Raw genomic sequence first — 16,693 nt, 5'->3', positions numbered from 1 at the left:
AATACAACATAACTGTAGAAATCAACATTTATACACCTTATCGTAATACAACATAACTGTAGAAATCAACATTTATACATCTTATCGTAATACAACGTAACTGTGGAAATCAACATTTATACATCTTACCGTAATACAATATAACTGTAGAAATCAACATTTATACATCTTATCGTAATACAGCATAACTGTAGAAATCAACATTTATACATCTTATCGTAATACAATATAACTGTAGAAATCAACATTTATACATCTTATCTTAATACAGCATAACTGTAGAAATCAACATTTATACATCTTATCGTAATACAACATAACTGTAGAAATCAACATTTATACACCTTATCGTAATACAATATAACTGTAGAAATCAACATTTATACATCTTATCGTAATACAACGTAACTGTGGAAATCAACATTTATACATCTTATCGTAATACAATATAACTGTAGAAATCAACATTTATACACCTTATCGTAATACAACGTAACTGTGGAAATCAAAATTTATACATCTTATCGTAATACAATATAACTGTAGAAATCAACATTTATACATTTTATCGTAATACAACATAACTGTAGAAATCAACATTTATACATCTCATCGTGATACAATATAACTGTAGAAATCAACATTTATACACCTTATCGTAATACAACATAACTGTAGAAATCAACATTTATACATCTTATCGTAATACAACGTAACTGTAGAAATCAACATTTATACATCTTATCGTAATACAATATAACTGTAGAAATCAACATTTATACATTTTATCGTAATACAACATAACTGTAGAAATCAACATTTATACATCTTATCGTAATACAATATAACTGTAGAAATCAACATTTATACACCTTATCGTAATACAACGTAACTGTAGAAATCAACATTTATACATCTTATCGTAATACAACGTAAATGTGGAAATCAACATTTATACATCTTATCGTAATACAATATAACTGTAGAAATCAACATTTATACATCTTATCGTAATACAACATAACTGTAGAAATCAACATTTATACACCTTATCGTAATACAACATAACTGTAGAAATCAACATTTATACATCTTATCGTAATACAACGTAACTGTGGAAATCAACATTTATACATCTTATCGTAATACAATATAACTGTAGAAATCAACATTTACACATTTTATCGTAATACAACATAACTGTAGAAATCAACATTTATACATCTTATCGTGATACAACGTAACTGTGGAAATCAACATTTATACATCTTATCGTAATACAATATAACTGTAGAAATCAACATTTATACACCTTATCGTAATACAACATAACTGTAGAAATCAACATTTATACATCTTATCGTAATACAACGTAACTGTGGAAATCAACATTTATACATCTTATCGTAATACAATATAACTGTAGAAATCAACATTTATACATTTTATCGTAATACAACATAACTGTAGAAATCAACATTTATACATCTTATCGTGATACAATATAACTGTAGAAATCAACATTTATACATCTTATCGTAATACAGCATAACTGTAGAAATCAACATTTATACATCTTATCGTAATACAATATAACTGTAGAAATCAACATTTATACACCTTATCGTAATACAACATAACTGTAGAAATCAACATTTATACATCTTATCGTAATACAACGTAACTGTGGAAATCAACATTTATACATCTTATCGTAATACAATATAACTGTAGAAATCAACATTTATACATTTTATCGTAATACAACATAACTGTAGAAATCAACATTTATACATCTTATCGTGATACAACATAACTGTAGAAATCAACATTTATACACCTTATCGTAATACAACGTAACTGTGGAAATCAACATTTATACATCTTATCGTAATACAATATAACTGTAGAAATCAACATTTATACATCTTATCGTAATACAGCATAACTGTAGAAATCAACATTTATACATCTTATCGTAATACAACATAACTGTAGAAATCAACATTTATACATCTTATCGTAATACAACGTAACTGTAGAAATCAACATTTATACACCTTATCGTAATACAACATAACTGTAGAAATCAACATTTATACACCTTATCGTAATACAACATAACTGTAGAAATCAACATTTATACATCTTATCGTAATACAACGTAACTGTGGAAGTCAACATTTATACATCTTACCGTAATACAATATAACTGTAGAAATCAACATTTATACATCTTATCGTAATACAGCATAACTGTAGAAATCAACATTTATACATCTTATCGTAATACAATATAACTGTAGAAATCAACATTTATACATCTTATCTTAATACAGCATAACTGTAGAAATCAACATTTATACATCTTATCGTAATACAACATAACTGCAGAAATCAACATTTATACATCTTATCGTAATACAACATATCTGTAGAAATCAACATTTATACATCTTATCGTAATACAGCATAACTGTAGAAATCAACATTTATACATCTTATCGTAATACAATATAACTGTAGAAATCAACATTTATACATCTTATCGTAATACAATATAACTGTAGAAATCAACATTTATACATCTTATCGTAATACAACATAACTGTAGAAATCAACATTTATACATCTTATCGTAATACAGCATAACTGTAGAAATCGACATTTATACATCTTATCGTAATACAACGTAACTGTAGAAATCAACATTTATACATCTTATCGTAATACAACATAACTGTAGAAATCAACATTTATACATCTTATCTTAATACAGCATAACTGTAGAAATCAACATTTAAACATCTTATCGTGATACAGCATAACTGTAGAAATCAACATTTATACATCTTATCGTAATACAACGTAACTGTGGAAATCAACATTTATACATCTTATCGTAATACAATATAACTGTAGAAATCACCATTTATACATCTTATCGTAATACAACATAACTGTAGAAATCAACATTTATACACCTTATCGTAATACAACGTAACTGTGGAAATCAACATTTATACATCTTATCGTAATACAGCATAACTGTAGAAATCAACATTTATACATCTTATCGTAATACAATATAACTGTAGAAATCAACATTTATACACCTTATCGTAATACAACATAACTGTAGAAATCAACATTTATACATCTTATCGTAATACAACGTAACTGTAGAAATCAACATTTATACACCTTATCGTAATACAACATAACTGTAGAAATCAACATTTATACATCTTATCGTAATACAACGTAACTGTGGAAATCAACATTTATTATTCTTACCGTAATACAATATAACTGTAGAAATCAACATTTATACATCTTATCGTAATACAGCATAACTGTAGAAATCAACATTTATACATCTTATCGTAATACAATATAACTGTAGAAATCAACATTTATACATCTTATCTTAATACAGCATAACTGTAGAAATCAACATTTATACATCTTATCGTAATACAACATAACTGTAGAAATCAACATTTATACACCTTATCGTAATACAACGTAACTGTGGAAATTAACATTTATACATCTTATCGTAATACAACATATCTGTAGAAAGCAACATTTATACATCTTATCGTAATACAGCATAACTGTAGAAATCAACATTTATACATCTTATCGTAATGCAATATAACTGTAGAAATCAACATTTATACATCTTATCGTAATACAATATAACTGTAGAAATCAACATTTATACATCTTATCTTAATACAGCATAACTGTAGAGATCAACATTTATACATCTTATCGTGATACAGCATAACTGTAGAAATCAACATTTATACATCTTATCGTAATACAACGTAACTGTGGAAATCAACATTTATACATCTTATCGTAATACAATATAACTGTAGAAATCAACATTTATACATTTTATCGCAATACAACATAACTGTAGAAATCACCATTTATACATCTTATCGTAATACAACATAACTGTAGAAATCAACATTTATACACCTTATCGTAATACAACGTAACTGTGGAAATCAACATTTATACATCTTATCGTAATACAATATAACTGTAGAAATCAACATTTATACATTTTATCGTAATACAACATAACTGTAGAAATCAACATTTATACATCTTATCGTAATACAACATAACTGTAGAAATCACCATTTATACATCTTATCGTAATACAGCATAACTGTAGAAATCAACATTTGTACATCTTATCGTAATACAACATAACTGTAGAAATCAACATTTATACACCTTATCGTAATACAATATAACTGTAGAAATCAACATTTATACACCTTATCGTAATACAAACATAACTGTAGAAATCAACATTTATACATCTTATCGTAATACAACGTAACTGTGGAAATCAACATTTATACATCTTACCGTAATACAATATAACTGTAGAAATCAACATTTATACATCTTATCGTAATACAGCATAACTGTAGAAATCAACATTTATACATCTTATCGTAATACAATATAACTGTAGAAATCAACATTTATACATCTTATCTTAAAACAGCATAACTGTAGAAATCAACATTTATACATCTTATCGTAATACAGCATAACTGTAGAAATCAACATTTATACACCTTATCGTAATACAACGTAACTGTGGAAATCAACATTTATACATCTTATCGTAATACAGCATAACTGTAGAAATCAACATTTATACATCTTATCGTAATACAATATAACTGTAGAAATCAACATTTATACACCTTATCGTAATACAAACATAACTGTAGAAATCAACATTTATACATCTTATCGTAATACAACGTAACTGTAGAAATCAACATTTATACACCTTATCGTAATACAACATAACTGTAGAAATCAACATTTATACATCTTATCGTAATACAACGTAACTGTGGAAATCAACATTTATTATTCTTACCGTAATACAATATAACTGTAGAAATCAACATTTATACATCTTATCGTAATACAGCATAACTGTAGAAATCAACATTTATACATCTTATCGTAATACAATATAACTGTAGAAATCAACATTTATACATCTTATCTTAATACAGCATAACTGTAGAAATCAACATTTATACATCTTATCGTAATACAACATAACTGTAGAAATCAACATTTATACACCTTATCGTAATACAACGTAACTGTGGAAATTAACATTTATACATCTTATCGTAATACAACATATCTGTAGAAAGCAACATTTATACATCTTATCGTAATACAGCATAACTGTAGAAATCAACATTTATACATCTTATCGTAATGCAATATAACTGTAGAAATCAACATTTATACATCTTATCGTAATACAATATAACTGTAGAAATCAACATTTATACATCTTATCTTAATACAGCATAACTGTAGAGATCAACATTTATACATCTTATCGTGATACAGCATAACTGTAGAAATCAACATTTATACATCTTATCGTAATACAACGTAACTGTGGAAATCAACATTTATACATCTTATCGTAATACAATATAACTGTAGAAATCAACATTTATACATTTTATCGCAATACAACATAACTGTAGAAATCACCATTTATACATCTTATCGTAATACAACATAACTGTAGAAATCAACATTTATACACCTTATCGTAATACAACGTAACTGTGGAAATCAACATTTATACATCTTATCGTAATACAATATAACTGTAGAAATCAACATTTATACATTTTATCGTAATACAACATAACTGTAGAAATCAACATTTATACATCTTATCGTAATACAACATAACTGTAGAAATCACCATTTATACATCTTATCGTAATACAGCATAACTGTAGAAATCAACATTTGTACATCTTATCGTAATACAACATAACTGTAGAAATCAACATTTATACACCTTATCGTAATACAATATAACTGTAGAAATCAACATTTATACACCTTATCGTAATACAACATAACTGTAGAAATCAACATTTATACATCTTATCGTAATACAACGTAACTGTAGAAATCAACATTTATACACCTTATCGTAATACAACATAACTGTAGAAATCAACATTTATACACCTTATCGTAATACAACATAACTGTAGAAATCAACATTTATACATCTTATCGTAATACAACGTAACTGTGGAAATCAACATTTATACATCTTACCGTAATACAATATAACTGTAGAAATCAACATTTATACATCTTATCGTAATACAGCATAACTGTAGAAATCAACATTTATACATCTTATCGTAATACAATATAACTGTAGAAATCAACATTTATACATCTTATCTTAAAACAGCATAACTGTAGAAATCAACATTTATACATCTTATCGTAATACAGCATAACTGTAGAAATCAACATTTATACACCTTATCGTAATACAACGTAACTGTGGAAATCAACATTTATACATCTTATCGTAATACAGCATAACTGTAGAAATCAACATTTATACATCTTATCGTAATACAATATAACTGTAGAAATCAACATTTATACACCTTATCGTAATACAACATAACTGTAGAAATCAACATTTATACATCTTATCGTAATACAACGTAACTGTAGAAATCAACATTTATACACCTTATCGTAATACAACATAACTGTAGAAATCAACATTTATACATCTTATCGTAATACAACGTAACTGTGGAAATCAACATTTATTATTCTTACCGTAATACAATATAACTGTAGAAATCAACATTTATACATCTTATCGTAATACAGCATAACTGTAGAAATCAACATTTATACATCTTATCGTAATACAATATAACTGTAGAAATCAACATTTATACATCTTATCTTAATACAGCATAACTGTAGAAATCAACATTTATACATCTTATCGTAATACAACATAACTGTAGAAATCAACATTTATACACCTTATCGTAATACAACGTAACTGTGGAAATTAACATTTATACATCTTATCGTAATACAACATATCTGTAGAAAGCAACATTTATACATCTTATCGTAATACAGCATAACTGTAGAAATCAACATTTATACATCTTATCGTAATGCAATATAACTGTAGAAATCAACATTTATACATCTTATCGTAATACAATATAACTGTAGAAATCAACATTTATACATCTTATCTTAATACAGCATAACTGTAGAGATCAACATTTATACATCTTATCGTGATACAGCATAACTGTAGAAATCAACATTTATACATCTTATCGTAATACAACGTAACTGTGGAAATCAACATTTATACATCTTATCGTAATACAATATAACTGTAGAAATCAACATTTATACATTTTATCGCAATACAACATAACTGTAGAAATCACCATTTATACATCTTATCGTAATACAAACATAACTGTAGAAATCAACATTTATACACCTTATCGTAATACAACGTAACTGTGGAAATCAACATTTATACATCTTATCGTAATACAATATAACTGTAGAAATCAACATTTATACATTTTATCGTAATACAACATAACTGTAGAAATCAACATTTATACATCTTATCGTAATACAACATAACTGTAGAAATCACCATTTATACATCTTATCGTAATACAGCATAACTGTAAAAAATCAACATTTGTACATCTTATCGTAATACAACATAACTGTAGAAATCAACATTTATACACCTTATCGTAATACAATATAACTGTAGAAATCAACATTTATACACCTTATCGTAATACAACATAACTGTAGAAATCAACATTTATACATCTTATCGTAATACAACGTAACTGTAGAAATCAACATTTATACACCTTATCGTAATACAACATAACTGTAGAAATCAACATTTATACACCTTATCGTAATACAACATAACTGTAGAAATCAACATTTATACATCTTATCGTAATACAACGTAACTGTGGAAATCAACATTTATACATCTTACCGTAATACAATATAACTGTAGAAATCAACATTTATACATCTTATCGTAATACAGCATAACTGTAGAAATCAACATTTATACATCTTATCGTAATACAATATAACTGTAGAAATCAACATTTATACATCTTATCTTAAAACAGCATAACTGTAGAAATCAACATTTATACATCTTATCGTAATACAGCATAACTGTAGAAATCAACATTTATACATCTTATCGTAATACAATATAACTGTAGAAATCGACATTTATACATCTTATCGTAATACAATATAACTGTAGAAATCAACATTTATACATCTTATCGTAATACAACATAGCTGTAGAAATCAACATTTATACATCTTATCGTAATACAGCATAACTGTAGAAATCGACATTTATACATCTTATCGTAATACAACATAACTGTAGAAATCAACATTTATACATCTTATCGTAATACAATATAACTGTAGAAATCAACATTTATATATCTTATCGTAATACAATATAACTGTAGAAATCAACATTTATACATCTTATCGTAATACAACATAACTGTAGAAATCAACATTTATACATCTTATGTTAATACAGCATAACTGTAGAAATCAACATTTATACACCTTATCGTGATACAATATAACTGTAGAAATCAACATTTATACATCTTATCGTAATACAACATAGCTGTAGAAATCAACATTTATACATCTTATCGTAATGCAGCATAACTGTAGAAATCGACATTTATACATCTTATCGTAATACAACATAACTGTAGAAATCAACATTTATACATCTTATCGTAATACAATATAACTGTAGAAATCAACATTTATATATCTTATCGTAATACAATATAACTGTAGAAATCAACATTTATACATCTTATCGTAATACAACATAACTGTAGAAATCAACATTTATACATCTTATGTTAATACAGCATAACTGTAGAAATCAACATTTATACACCTTATCGTGATACAATATAACTGTAGAAATCAACATTTATACATCTTATCGTGATACAATATAACTGTAGAAATCAACATTTATACATCTTATCGTAATACAACATAACTGTAGAAATCAACATTTATACATCTTATCGTAATACAGCATAACTGTAGAAATCAACATTTATACATCTTATCGTAATACAAGATAACTGTAGAAATCAACATTTATACATCTTATCGTAATACAATATAATTGTAGAAATATACATAAGATTCTACCTTATATGACCGTACCTTATGTATGCTATTTTTATATCTATTTTCCCTGTATAAATAAAGAGTTGTCGTATGTAATTAATTATTTTAGTAGTGTACTAAATCCCAACTTATTGAGAATTAGCGCCCTCTTGACCAGTTCTTTACAACATTCCCCTACCGAGAGTAGGATATAATGAAGCAGTACTCTATACGCTATGTTTTGTGGCTTACAATTGTAAACCACTTATTTTTAATGAATTACAACGTTTTAAAGTTCCAGCTAACCTTTTGACCAAACCGTATGGAAGTTATAATGCGACTGTGTAGTCCACTTCTCACTGGCGAGGGGTGGGGTATTCTAGCTACCTGTTCTTTAGTCTATCACTACAAAAATCGGATATAAACAGCCCTTTCACGAGAACAATCTATATATATTTGTAGGTTTACTGACCAATGTCCAGCTTTCAGGCTGTGCTTTCCTTCACATCCTCGTGTGGCCGTTCACAACTACTTGCTAAAAAAAATATTTCTTTCGATTTCAAAATTGTCGGAGAGAGTTGTTTAACTTGACTTTATTTGTGGTGCATGCTGGGATTAAATTGAAGTCAGAAGAAGTGAAGTCAATATTTCTGGTGATCAATCATAGTAGGGGCCGAGGTCAGAAAGACTATGGTCAGTCCTAATGAATGCTTGAAAGTGTTAACTGATCGTCTAACAGCAACATCTGTGAGTGTTTCACGTTTGCATTTATGATCAGTACTGTGGTTCAAAATATTCGTTCTTTCCTCTTCTCACTACGTATAAATTAAAATAATTCTTCATATATGTTCTCCACCACACTTCTACATGTTCTCACCATTACTTCTACATGTTCTCACTACACCTCTTTCTGTTCTCACCACACTTCTACATGTTCTCACTACTCTTCTACATGTTCTCATTACTCTTCTACATGTTCTCATTACGCTTCTAATGTTCTCACCACACTTCTATATGTTCTCACCACACTTCTACTGTGTTCTCACTACACCTCTATATGTTCTCACTACTGTTCTACATGGTTCTCACTTCCATTTTCTACATGTTCTCATTGCGCTTTAATGTTCTCCTTACACTTCTATGTTCTCACCACACTTCTACATGTTCTCCTTACTCTTCTACATGTTCTCATTAATCTTTCTGCATGTTCTCACTACATTTTCTGCGTGTTTTCTCGTTTATCCTTCTGCGTGTTTCTCATTTTGCGGCTTTGATGTTTCTCTCGCCACGCTACTGTATATGTTCTCACGCCGCGCTGCGTGGTTTCATCGTTTACTCTTCTGCATGGTTCTCATTGCGGCTTCTAATGTTGTCACCGCACTTCTGTATGTTCTCTGCTACACTTCTGCATGTTCTCGAATATGCACTGCTGTATATGTTTTTCACTACTCCTGTAATGTTTCACTACTGCGGCTACGTGTTCTCATTGCGGCTTTGATGGTTCTCGCCGCATTTCCAATGGTTTTCTCACTCATTCTGCGTGATTCTCCTTTCTATTCTTCTACGTGTTCTCGTTTGCTCTTCTGCGTGTTATCGTTGCGCATTCTGATGTTCTCACTGCAGCTTTCGTGATGTTCTCACTTTCACCTCTCTATGTTTCTCACTGCACTGCTACGTGTTCTCATGCTACACTTCTATATGTTCTCACTACTCTTCTGCTGTGTTTCTCATTGCTCTTCTGCATGTTATCGTTGCGCTTTCTAATGTTCTCTTCACACTTCACGTGTTCTCACTGCACCTCTATATGTCCTCACTACACTTCTACATGTTCTCACTACACTTCTATATGTTCTCACTACACCTCTATATGTTCTCACTACACTTCTACATGTTCTCACTACACTTCTATATGTTCTCACTACACCTCTATATGTTCTCACTACACTTCTACATGTTCTCATTACGCTTCTAATGTTCTCACCACACTTCTATATGTTCTCACTCCACTTCTACATGTTCTCACTACAATTCTATATGTTCTCACTACACGTCTATATGTTCTAGAAAACATGTATAAATAAGGAAAATCATTATTTATATTAAAAAAAAAAGGCAAACGTGCATGTGTTTTCTCGTTATGTTAAAACGGACATCCGGTTGACCTCGATCTGACAAGTTAAGCTAAACGCTTCACCCTCAAGCAGATACAAAAATAACACACGTCCCTGCCGAACATTGTTCACAGGGTGGTGTTCAACAAAGGAGAATCTTTGAACAGAGTAATAAAACCACCGATCCATCCTGAAAATAAACCACTAGGTGTCTTGTTACTTGTACAGTCACTGAGCACTTGTCTTATAACAAGTTGTACTTTCTAGTTCATTCTCTTGTACAGTCACTGAGCACTTGTCTTATAATAACAAGTTGTACTTTTTAGTTCATTCTCTTGTACAGTCACTGAGCACTTGTCTTATAACAAGTTGTACTTTCTAGTTCATTCTCTTGTACAGTCACTGAGCACTTGTCTTATAATAACAAGTTGTACTTTTTAGTTCATTCTCTTGTACAGACACTGAGCACTTGTCTTATAATAACAAGTTGTACTTTTTAGTTCATTCTCTTGTACAGTCACTGAGCACTTGTCTTATAATAACACGTTGTACTTTTTAATTCATTCTCTTGTACAGTCACTGAGCACTTGTCTTATAATAACAAGTTGTACTTTTTAGTTCATTCTCTTGTACAGTCACTGAGCACTTGTCTTATAATAACAAGTTGTACTTTTTAGTTCATTCTCTTGTACAGACACTGAGCACTTGTCTTATAATAACAAGTTGTACTTTTTAGTTCATTCTCTTGTACAGACACTGAGCACTTGTCTTATAATAACAAGTTGTACTTTTTAGTTCATTCTCTTGTACAGTCACTGAGCACTTGTCTTATAACAAGTTGTACTTTCTAGTTCATTCTCTTGTACAGTCACTGAACACTTGTCTTATAATAACAAGTTGTACTTTTTAGTTCATTCTCTTGTACAGACACTGAGCACTTGTCTTATAATAACAAGTTGTACTTTCTAGTTCATTCTCTTGTACAGTCACTGAACACTTGTCTTATAATAACAAGTTGTACTTTTTAGTTCATTCTCTTGTACAGACACTGAGCACTTGTCTTATAATAACAAGTTGTACTTTTTAGTTCATTCTCTTGTACAGTCACTGAGCACTTGTCTTATAATAACAAGTTGTACTTTTTAGTTCATTCTCTTGTACAGTCACTGAGCACTTGTCTTGTAATAACAAGTTGTACTTTTTAGTTCATTCTCTTGTACAGACACTGAGCACTTGTCTTATAATAACAAGTTGTACTTTTTAGTTCATTCTCTTGTACAGACACTGAGCACTTGTCTTATAATAACAAGTTGTACTTTTTAGTTCATTCTCTTGTACAGACACTGAGCACTTGTCTTATAATAACAAGTTGTACTTTTTTAGTTCATTCTCTTGTACAGTCACTGAGCACTTGTCTTATAATAACAAGTTGTACTTTTTTAGTTCATTCTCTTGTACAGACACTGAGCACTTGTCTTATAACAAGTTGTACTTTTTAGTTCATTCTCTTGTACAGACACTGAGCACTTGTCTTATAACAAGTTGTACTTTCTAGTTCATTCTCTTGTACAGACACTGAGCGCTTGTCTTATAACAAGTTGTAATCTCTAGTTCATTCTCTTGTACAGATACTGAGCGCCTGTCTTATAACAAGTTGTACTTTTTAGTTCATTCTCTTGTACAGACACTGAGCGCCTGTCTTATAACAAGTTGTACTTTTTAGTTCATTCTCTTGTACAGACACTGAGCGCTTGTCTTATAACAAGTTGTAATTTCTAGTTCATTCTCTTGTACAGATACTGAGCGCCTGTCTTATAACAAGTTGTACTTTTTAGTTCATTCTCTTGTACAGACACTGAGCGCCTGTCTTATAACAAGTTGTACTTTCTAGTTCATTCTCTTGTACAGACACTGAGCGCTTGTCTTATAACAAGTTGTACTTTCTAGTTCATTCTCTTGTACAGACACTGAGCGCTTGTCTTATAACAAGTTGTACTTTCTAGTTCATTCTCTTGTACAGTCACTGAGCGCTTGTCTTATAACAAGTTGTACTTGCTAGTTTAATCTCTTATAAGAATTAAAGTATTTTTTTTCTGGGTAACGTCTGTAGCTTTATTGTATTTAATAAACAAAGTAAAATTATTTTCTACAAATATGCGTAATTTCTCAGACACGCTGTCCTTACGATGGCAGTTAAATTACATTTAAAAACATCTCCTTTCAGAGACCAAACTCTTATTATTTGGCATTTTAAAATAGTATGCGACACCTGTGTTAAATTGCCTGTTCAGAACTCAGCGACTTCCGAAACTCGAAATGGGCAACTTCAATTTGTAACTTATAACTTTTGGCTAAAGAAAAACAGCCATTCATCAGCACGTGCAACCTACTACGTGGTTACTTTTACCTGAATATCGAGATTGGTTAATACGCTTAAAGCGACCTCATAACGAAATGCTTGGAGCAAGCTCAGAGGTATATCGCGACTCCAATCTTGAACCTCCTTATAGTCAGTTTGGCACAATAACAACAGAACAAATCATACCAGTAGTTTTATACACATGAAGTATTCCATAGAGAACTAATCATACTCATGGTTCTATACATATGAAGTATCCATGGAGAACCAGTCATACTCGTAGTTCTATACACATGAAGTATTCCATGGAGAATCAATCATACTCGTAGTTCTATACACATGAAGTATTCCATGGAGAACCAATCATGCTCGTAGTTTTATACACATGAAGTATTCCATGGAGAACCAATCATACTCGTAGTTCTATACACATGAAGTATTCCATGGAGAACCAATCATGCTCGTAGTTTTATACACATGAAGTATTCCATGGAGAACCAATCATACTCGTAGTTCTATACACATGAAGTATTCCATGGAGAACCAATCATACTCGTAGTTCTATACACATGAAGTATTCCATGGAGAACTAATCATGCTCGTAGTTTTATACACATGAAGTATTCCATGGAGAACCAATCATACTCGTAGTTTTATACACATGAAGTATTCCATGGAGAACCAATCATACTCGTAGTTCTATACACATGAAGTATTCCATGGAGAACTAATCATGCTCGTAGGTTTATACACATGAAGTATTACATGGAGAACCAATCATACTCGTAGTTCTATACACATGAAGTATTCCATGGAGAACTAATCATGCTCGTAGTTTTATACACATGAAGTATTCCATGGAGAACCAATCATACTCGTAGTTTTATACACGTGAAGTATTCCATGGAGAACTAATCATGCTCGTAGTTTTATACACATGAAGTATTCCATGGAGAACCAATCATACTCGTAGTTTTATACACATGAAGTATAACACAGAGAATAAATCATAAATCACATTGAATATCATAGTATTCCACAAGAGATGAACACAGAGAATTATTATTTATACATTTAAGAAAATGATATATTTCATTCTCCCTGTATTTATATGAAATTTTTATTAACAAGTGACTTCATACTTTAAAGATTCTCATTACTGTCAGTGCTAGTGTGCAGTTACATGATGTTATCTAACAATTACTAGATGAACAGTCACATGTTAATTTATTCTCAATTGAGGTGATTTTCAATTACATTAACCAATAACTACATATACGTCATATAATTATTGTGTAGGAATATATATATACATATATCATGTGAATAGCAGAATGTCAATGTAGACGGACAAAATCCTCACATGATGTTCAGTTACTGTCAGTGTTATATGAACACAATTAAAATTCCTCACGTGTTGTTGAGTTAGTGTGAATGTTAGATGAACAAAATTCCTCACGTGTTTTTGGTTTAGTGTTAGTGTTAGATGAACAAAATCCCTCACGTGGTGTTGAGTTAGTGTCAGCGTTAGATGAACAAAATTCCTCACGTGTTTTTGGTTTAGTGTTAGTGTTAGATGAACAAAATCCCTCACGTGATGTTGAGTTAGTGTCAGCGTTAGATGAACAAAATCCCTCACGTGGTGTTGAGTTAGTGTCAGCGTTAGATGAACAAAATTCCTCACGTGTTTTTGGTTTAGTGTCAGCGTTAGATGAACAAAATTCCTCACGTGATGTTGAGTTAGTGTCAGCGTTAGATGAACAAACTTTATCACGTGTTACAGAATTTGTGTCGGTGTTAGATGAACAAAGTTCCTCACGTCTTGTTAATTTAATGTCAGGGTTAGATAAACAAAATTTCTTACGTGATGTTGATTTAGGTTCAGTGTTATATTATCAAAATTACTCTCAGTGTTAGATGAACAAAGCTCATCACGCGACCCTCAGTTACTGTCGGTGTCAGATGAACAAAATTCCTTACGTGATGCTAGTTGAACAGAATTCCTCAGTGACGTTCATTTAGTCTCAGTGTTAGATAAACAAAATTCCTCACATGTTGTTGATTTGGTGTCAGTGTTAGATGAACAAAATTCTTCAGGTGACGTTCAGTTCGTGTCAGTATTAGATGAACAAAATTCCTCACATGTTGTTGGGATAGTGTCAGCGTTAGAGGAACAAAATTCCTCATGTGACGTTTAGTTGATGTCAGTATTAGATGAACAAACTTCCTTCCGGGAAGTTCAGTTACTGTCAGTGTTAGATGAACCAAATTCCTCATGTGACGTTTAGTTGATGTCAGTGTTAGATGAACAAACTTTCTCACGTCACGTTCAATTAGCGTCAGTGTTAGATGAAGAAAATTCCTCATTTGATATTGAGTTAGTGTCAGTGTTAAATGAACACAACTCCTCAAATGACTATCAGTTAGTGTCGGTGTTAGATGAACACAATTCCTCAAATGACGTTCAGTTACTGTTATAGTTAGAACAACAAAATACCTCATGTGACAAGGAGTTAGTGTCAGTGTTAGATGAACAAAATTCCTCACGTGATGTTTAATTTCTAAAATTATGTTAAATCTCGTCCATATATCTGAGATTTGGAAGCATAGCTGGAAAAGAGAAGGAAATGAGTTATTTCTAACATCATTCGCTGATAGGGGTATAAAATGTATTGTTGTTTCTGGGAAATTACGTTACGTCATCTATTTCATCTAATTCCAAGCCAATGATCAAATGACGCGGGAAATGCACGTTTTCCGCTACGTGTGGGATGCCCACGCTGAGTTATCAACGCTGGGGTTTTCAATGTATAAGCAGAGAGATATTGGCTACTTGACTCAGTGTGCGTACCGGAAACAGCTGTGAGTAAAACCTATCAACAGAGTTGACTAAGGAAGTCCGAACTGTGATAAACACTTACCACATCCTACCTTCGATTACTAAACACACTCACTTCTTTTGTGGCATCTCGTGTGTTAACAACTGCTGCGAAAGCTGTGGTTAAACAAAAACTGGACTGTCTGGAGAAAACATTTATCTTACAGTATTAACCACTTCTATAAACGGGAGAAAGTCAGTCATGCTCAGATTAATCTATCTCTTGTCACTATGTTT

Source organism: Tachypleus tridentatus, chromosome 13, assembly GCF_004210375.1.
Source record: "Tachypleus tridentatus isolate NWPU-2018 chromosome 13, ASM421037v1, whole genome shotgun sequence".
Lineage (NCBI taxonomy): Eukaryota > Metazoa > Arthropoda > Merostomata > Xiphosura > Limulidae > Tachypleus > Tachypleus tridentatus.
Note: the sequence above shows the minus strand (reverse complement) of the source record.